Below are 7500 nucleotides of genomic sequence, written 5' to 3'. Positions count from 1 at the left end.
GTTTATGCATATATGTGTGCGTGTGTGTGTATATACATGTATATATATGTATATATATGTATATGCATGTGTATATGTATGTATACTTATATATTTGTACATATCTGTGTGTGTGCGTGTTTATGCATATATTCATATTCATTTATATACATTTTCTTTTTATGCTAAAAATTATGAAATACCCTTTCTAAACGTTAGCAAATATATGACATGTCCATGAATACACCGATATCATGCACCGAAATTACGATAAAAATCATTTCTAAATTACATACCTTTATTGTAAACCCTCTGTTTTGTAAACATCAAAACGGTGAAGAGGAGAAGGAATAGAGTGAAGAAGCAGAAGAAGAAGAAGAAGAAGAAGAAGAAGAAGAAGAAGAAGAAGAAGAAGAGAGAGAGAGAGAGAGAGAGAGAGAGAGAGAGAGAGAGAGAGAGAGAGAATGAGAGACGAAGACATAAAGAGAGGAGATAGACAGAAAAGAATCCAGACACAAAGAAAAACAAACATAAAAAACTAACAAAAATAACCTCGAAGTCATCACATCAAAATCCGCGCATAGTTAACTTATAAATACAATAAACAATAAAAGACAATTATAAACCTAGAAACAATATCACTCTTTCCTTTCATATTACCTTTCTGTCCAATTATCCTGACCTTGCATCTATAACACCCACGATTCTACCTTACCCTTCGCTCTGTGATTATTGCTTCCGTTGTCTCGCCCAAATTTGGTCATTTGGATTCTGTAAGGTCATATAAAATCAGATTGAGTCTCGAATGTACTTTCTTTGATACGTGAGCGAGGGTTTCCTATATAGACATACAAACATATATGTAGACACACCCAAAAACGCACACATATACACACATAAATAGATCTTTTTCAATACTTTTGTTATTCCTTTATTTTACTCCAGAATTATCTTCGTATACAGCAGTTCCCGTATCATTATATTGTCCTTGATTATAAATCATAAATCTCTCAAACGCAATTCATGTTTTTTATTATTCATTTTTTTTTTTTTTTTTATTCTCTCCACAAACACATATTGAATAATCATCCATTGGCCGGTTTGTTCAAATTCTGCGAGGTCCGACCCAACGAATATTTGTTATACGGACATGCATGTATACTGAAATTGATCCATCTAGACATATCTACCAGATATGAAGTGTAGACATATCTACCAGATATATATTTCAATGTATATCTGTTAGATAGATACACCGATGTGTATCTATTTCCGTGAGTATGCATGTCCGTCGATTATCTTGATTATCATTATGTGCACAATTATGCACACAATCATCATCACATCTGACTCATCACAAACAAAAATGTATTCTTCCTTCTCCCTCTCCCTCTCCTTATCCTTGTGTTACTGTTACACACAATTAGATATAAAAGAATACTAACATTATATTGTTCTCATCGGGAATCGAACCCGGGCTCTCCTGATTCAAAGTCAGTCGTGATGACCACTACACCATGAGAACTTAAACTTAAGAAGGGAAACCATCTATATATATGTATGTTTCTCTCTTTCTCTCTCTCTCTGTCTGTCTGTCTGTCTGTCTCTCTCTCTCTCTACCAATGTATATATATGTATATTTTGTTTGTGTGTGTATATATATAGATATAAATATATACATATATTTATATTCATATTCATTCATATACATTTACTGTTCATGCTGAAAGATATCAAATACCCTTCCTAAACTTTAGCAACTATATGCCATGTCTATCTATACACCGATCACATGTACTGAGACTAAAATAGAAAATCATGTACTTTGTGTACATCAAAAGGGCGAAGAGAAGGAGGAGGAGTAGAGAGAGACAGAGGGAAATTGGGAGAGAGACAGATAGAGGAATAAATAATTTCTTTCTCCTTCATTTTCTCTCGCCTGGAGTTTGATGTCGCTTTACGTCACATTTTTCGGTTGTCCTCTTCTCCTCCACAGTATCCTCACTATGCATCATTTGCTACACACACACGCACACAGGTTTACGCATACATACAGATATATGCAGAAAACACACATAAAGACACAAACACAAACACACACACACTAGTATTTATATATCTTGGGTATATGCATACACACAGACATATACATCGTATACACACAAACACACACATATACTAATATATATATATATATATATATATATATATATATATATATATATATATATATATATATATATATACATTGGACACAACAGATCTTTTCCCTGTTATATTACCTTTCTGTTCAATCATCCTGACCATGTATCTATAACACCCACGATTCTGCCTTACCCTTCGCTCTGTGATTTATGCTTCAGTTGTCTCGCCCAAATTTGGTCATTTGGATTCTGTAAGGTCATATAAAATCAAAATAAAACTCTTGAATATAATCTTTCTGATACTGAGCGAGTTTCATACACACAGACATACAAACATACGTGAAGACACACACACACAAACACACCTGAATAGATCTTCCTTACTACTTTTGTTATTCCCTTATATTACTCAAGAATTATTTTCATATAAAAAGTCATGTCTTCCAGACACAATATGTTTTTTTCTTTTCTTTTCTATTTTTTATTTCTTTCTTTTAATGATTCTCTCTATGGACACATATCCTTAGGCCGGTTTGCTAAAATTGTGCGAGGCCCGACCCAATGAATATCAATAATACAGACATGCATCTATACATAAATAAATACATATCTATCAGTCTAGACATGCTTATTACCGGATAGATAGATAAATGCATATCTATTAGATAGATAGACTGAGATGCATCCATTTCTGCGGGTATGAATGTCCGTATATATGCTCATTCATTGGGTCAGACCTCGCACAATATAACCAAACCGGCCGATGACTCATCACACACAAAACACATGTATGCTTCCTTCTCCCTCTTTCTTTCTCTCTCCTTAACCTTTTCTAAGTCTTAACCTTGAAAGTTGATGTCTACATACTACCAAAAAAAAGAAAAGAAAAAAAAAAATGAATTTGTTCTCATCGGGAATCGAACCCGAGTTCGCCTGATTCAGAGTCAGACATGTTGACCACTACACCATGAGAACATGTTGTTTGGGAAGCCATGTGTCTATATTTTTATCTATTTATGTCTCTCCCTCTCTTTCTTTCTCTCCCTCTCTCTTTCTCTCCCTCTCTCTCTCTTTCTCTTTCTCCCTCTTTCTCTCTCACTCTCTCTCTTTCTTTTTTTCTCTCTCTTTGGCCGGTTTGTTAAAATTGTGCGAGGCCCGACATGAATATTTATTAGACGGACATGCATATGTACTGAAATTAATACATATCTACCAGTCTAGACATGCATATCTAAAGGACAGATAGATGATTACATGAATGAATTTCTACATGCATTTGCATGTCTTACGTATTCAATGAAGTGCTACAATTTAAAGTTCCGAAACTGTAATAAATAAGACGACAGAGAGAGAGAGAGAAAAGAAGAGAGACGAAGACATAAAGAGGAGAGAGACAGATAGAGATAGAGGGAAATGGGAGGCAAAGACAGAGAGAGAGAGAAAGAGAGAGAGAGAGAGAGAGAGAGAGAGAGAGAGAGAGAGAGAGAGAGGAATAAATAAAGTTCTTTCTCCTTTTTGCTTCTACATCCCATGAGTGGTGATTTTTTTACATGCATTGCCTGTTTTAGGTATTTCATGAAGTGCTACAATTTACAGGTGCGAAACTACACTAAAGAAAATACAAGTCAGGCGAGAGAGAGAAAAAGAAATAAAGAGGGAGACAGATAGAGAAGGAGAGAGAAAAAGACAGAGAGGAGAGACACAAAGAACAAGGAAACACGAAGAAACTAACCAAAATAACCTGTAAGTCATGACATATACACAACAATAAACTTAGACACAAGTGATCGTTTCCTTTTTATATTTTTTTTCTTTGATGATTCTATAACACCCACGATTCTGCCTCACCTTTCTCTCTGTGATATATGCCTCCGTTGTCTCGCCCAAATTAGGTCATTTGGATCCTGTAGCGTCATATGAAATCCGAATGAAAATCTTGAATGTACTCTTTCTGATACCTGAGCAAGTTTCCTAGACAAACATACAAACATACATTCAGAAACACACACACATGATGAATAGATCTTTCTTAATACTTTTGTTATTCCCTTATTTTTTATCAGGAAATATCTTCGTATGCAGCAGTGTCCCGTATTATTATACTAACCTTGATTATAGATTAAAAATTCTCTTTCAAACACATTTTTTTTCTGAATGATCCTCTCCACAGACACATTTTATCATCCTTTGGCCGGTTTGTTAAAATTGTGCGAGATAAGAAGACCCAATAAATATCTATTATACGGACATGCATATATACTGACATAAATACATATCTATCAGTCTAGACATGCATAGCTCCCGGATAGATAGATAGAGATATGTAAATCTATTTGGTATATAGACCGATATTCATCTATTTCTGCGGGTATGCATGTCCGTATATATACCCATTAATAGGGTCAGGCCTCGAACAGTTTTAACAAATCGACCGATTATCCTAAAATTATTTATCTCTACCGTTATACGCACTATTATACACACCATCATTATCATCACTACATCGACTCATCACACACAACAAATGCTTACTTCCCCCTCTTCCCCCTTCGTTTGTCTGGCTTTGTATGTTTTCTCTCTTTCCCTCCTTATCTCTACTACTGCTTCTCTCTCTCTCTTTCTCTTTCTCTCACTCTCTCTCTCTTCCTCTATGTCTGTTCGACTTTCTGGCTCTTTATGTCTTCTCTCTCTCTTTATCTCCTTGTGTCCAGTATCATTATATTGCCCTTGATTATAAGTGATAATAATAATAAAAAATCTCTCTTTCAAACACAATTCATACATACTGAAATCAATACAAATTTCTCAGTCTAGATACCCATATCTACCGGATAGATAGATAAATAAATGTATATTTATTAGCTAGATAAGCATATATTTCTGCGGGTATGAATATATGCGCATTAATTGGGTCAGGCCTGGCACAATTTTTTTATCACTATTATCATCACTATATCCGACTCATCACACACAAAACAATGTATGTTTCCTTCTCCCTCTCCTTATTTTTCTCTGTCACTATTATGATTTATAGTTGATGATATGCTACATGCTATCAAAAAAAAAAAAAAATGTATATGTTCTCATTGCGAATATTCTGATTCTGAGTCAGTGTTGGCCAAAACACCATAAGAACTTGTTAATATGGGAGGGAAACTGTATCTATACAAAATAATCTCTCTCTCTCTCTCTCTCCCTTTGATTGTATATGTCTGTTCGTCTGTCTGGCTCTGTATGTCTTCTCTCTGTGTGTCTGCTAGCGTCTCTCTCATTCTATCTCTTTCTTTCTCTTTCTCTCTCTCGCTCCTCTCTTTCTCTCTCTCGCTCCTCTTTTTCTCTCTCTTCTCCTGTCTCTCTGTTTCTCTGTCTCTCTCTTCGACTGTATATGTCTGTTCGTCTGTTTGGTTCTGTATGTCTTCTCTCTCTCTCTCTCCTTGTCTCTGTTCCTGTCTCTATCTATCTTTTTTTTTTCTCTTTCTATTTCCACATTAATTGGGTCAGGCCTCGGACAGTTTTAACCAACCAGCCGATTATCTTGATTTTTTATCTCTACCATTATATGCACTATTATACACACTATCATCATTATCGCTACATCCGACTCATCACACACAAAACAATGCATGCTTCCTTCTCGCTCTCCGTATCTTTCTCTGTCACTGATATGTTTATAGTTGATAATATGCCTACATACTATCAAATATATAAGAAAAAAAAAAGACTAGACCTTTTCTCTCTCCGTCACTGTTATAATTCTTAGCTGATAATATGCCTACATACTATCAAAAAAAAAAAAAAAAAAAAAAAAAAATCAGAGCCTTGTTCTCATCGGGAATCGAACCCGAGCTCTCCTGATTCAGATTCAGTCATGTTGACCACTACATCATGAGAACGTAATAATGAGAGGAAGCTCTCTCTCTCTCTGCCTGTGTATGTTTGTTCGTCTGTCTGGCTCTGCACGTCTTCTCACTCTCTCTTTTTGTTTCTGCTACTGTCTTCCTCTCTATCTCTTATTGGGTCAGGCACTATACGCACTATTATACACATTATCATCATCACTACATCCGACTCACCACACACAAAACAATGTATGCTTCCTTCTTCCTCTCCTTATCTTTCTCTCTGTCACTGTTATGATTTATACTTGAGGATAGACCTACATACTATCAAATATATAAATAAGCTCTATTATTATTCTCAATGGGAATCGATCCCGAACACCTTTCTCTCTCTGTCTGTGTATGTCTTCTCTCTCCTTGTTTTTCCTTTTCTCTCTCTCTCCTAATGTCTGTCAGTCTGACCCCCCCCCCTCCACCTCATACGTTTATTATAAATCCTCTACTTTGTATACATCAGAAGGGTGAAGAGGTGACGGAGGAGGAGAGGAGAGAGATAGAGGGAAAGTGAGAGAGAGAGAGAAATATATATATGCATATATCTATATATCTATATCTATATCTATATCTATATCTATATCTATATATATATATATATATATATATATATATATATAGAGAGAGAGAGAGAGAGAGAGAGAGAGAGAGAGAGACAGAAAGACAGAGAGAGAGAGAGAGTAATAATTAAAATCATTTTCTCCTTCATTTTTCCCTCCACTGCCGTATTTTTCGTTGTTCTGTGTGAGGTTGACGTGTGCCTCGTGTTTCTCTTTGTCGCCGTTTGATGTCGCTTTACGTCGCATTTTTCGGTTGTCCTCTTCTCTTCCACAGTATCCTCACTATGCATCTTTTGCTACACACATGCGCGCAGAGGTATACGCACACACCACATGTACACAATCGCCCAAATACTAATATACATATGTATGTGTGTGTGTATGTGTATGCACACACACAGACAAATACACACACAAATATACACCACACATATACATTTAAATATCTAACCTAAGCAATTGTTGCATCATCCTATTGATTGTCAACTTGTACATGCTTTTGCCTGTCTCAGCACATCAAAAAACGTACACAACAGATCTTTTCCCTTTCATATTACCTTTCTCTTCAATTATTCTGACCTTGTATCTGTAACACCACGATTCTGCCTTACCTTCGCTCTGTGATATATGCACAATTTTAACAAACCAGTCGATTATCTTGAATTTTTTATCACTATCATCATCACTACATCCGACTCATTATACACAAAACAATGTATGTTTCCTTCTCCCTCTCCTTATTTTTTCTCAGTCACTGCTATGATTTACAGTTGATGATATGCTACATGCTATTAAATATAAAAGAAAAAAAAAATACTTGTATATGTTCTCACCGGGATTCGAACCCGAGCTCTCCTGAGTCAGTCATGTTGACCACTACACCACGACAACGAATTATTAAAAAGAGGAAGCTTTATATATACA

The 7500-nt window shown here is 35.5% G+C and overlaps 2 non-coding genes across 2 annotated transcripts; both read right to left on the bottom strand.

The window, feature by feature from the left end:
• Positions 1-1431: 1431 nt before the first annotated feature.
• Positions 1432-1504, bottom strand: TRNAQ-UUG (transfer RNA glutamine (anticodon UUG)). Its single transcript has one exon. It is a non-coding gene; the product is annotated as a tRNA-Gln (tRNA).
• Positions 1505-3025: 1521 nt separating this feature from the next.
• Positions 3026-3098, bottom strand: TRNAQ-CUG (transfer RNA glutamine (anticodon CUG)). The gene has a single exon. It is a non-coding gene; the product is annotated as a tRNA-Gln (tRNA).
• Between the last annotated feature and the right edge of the window lie 4402 nt (positions 3099-7500).

Source organism: Penaeus vannamei, chromosome 15 (assembly GCF_042767895.1).
Source record: "Penaeus vannamei isolate JL-2024 chromosome 15, ASM4276789v1, whole genome shotgun sequence".
Classification (NCBI taxonomy): Eukaryota; Metazoa; Arthropoda; class Malacostraca; order Decapoda; family Penaeidae; genus Penaeus; species Penaeus vannamei.
This window is presented reverse-complemented; position numbering and strand designations above follow the sequence as displayed.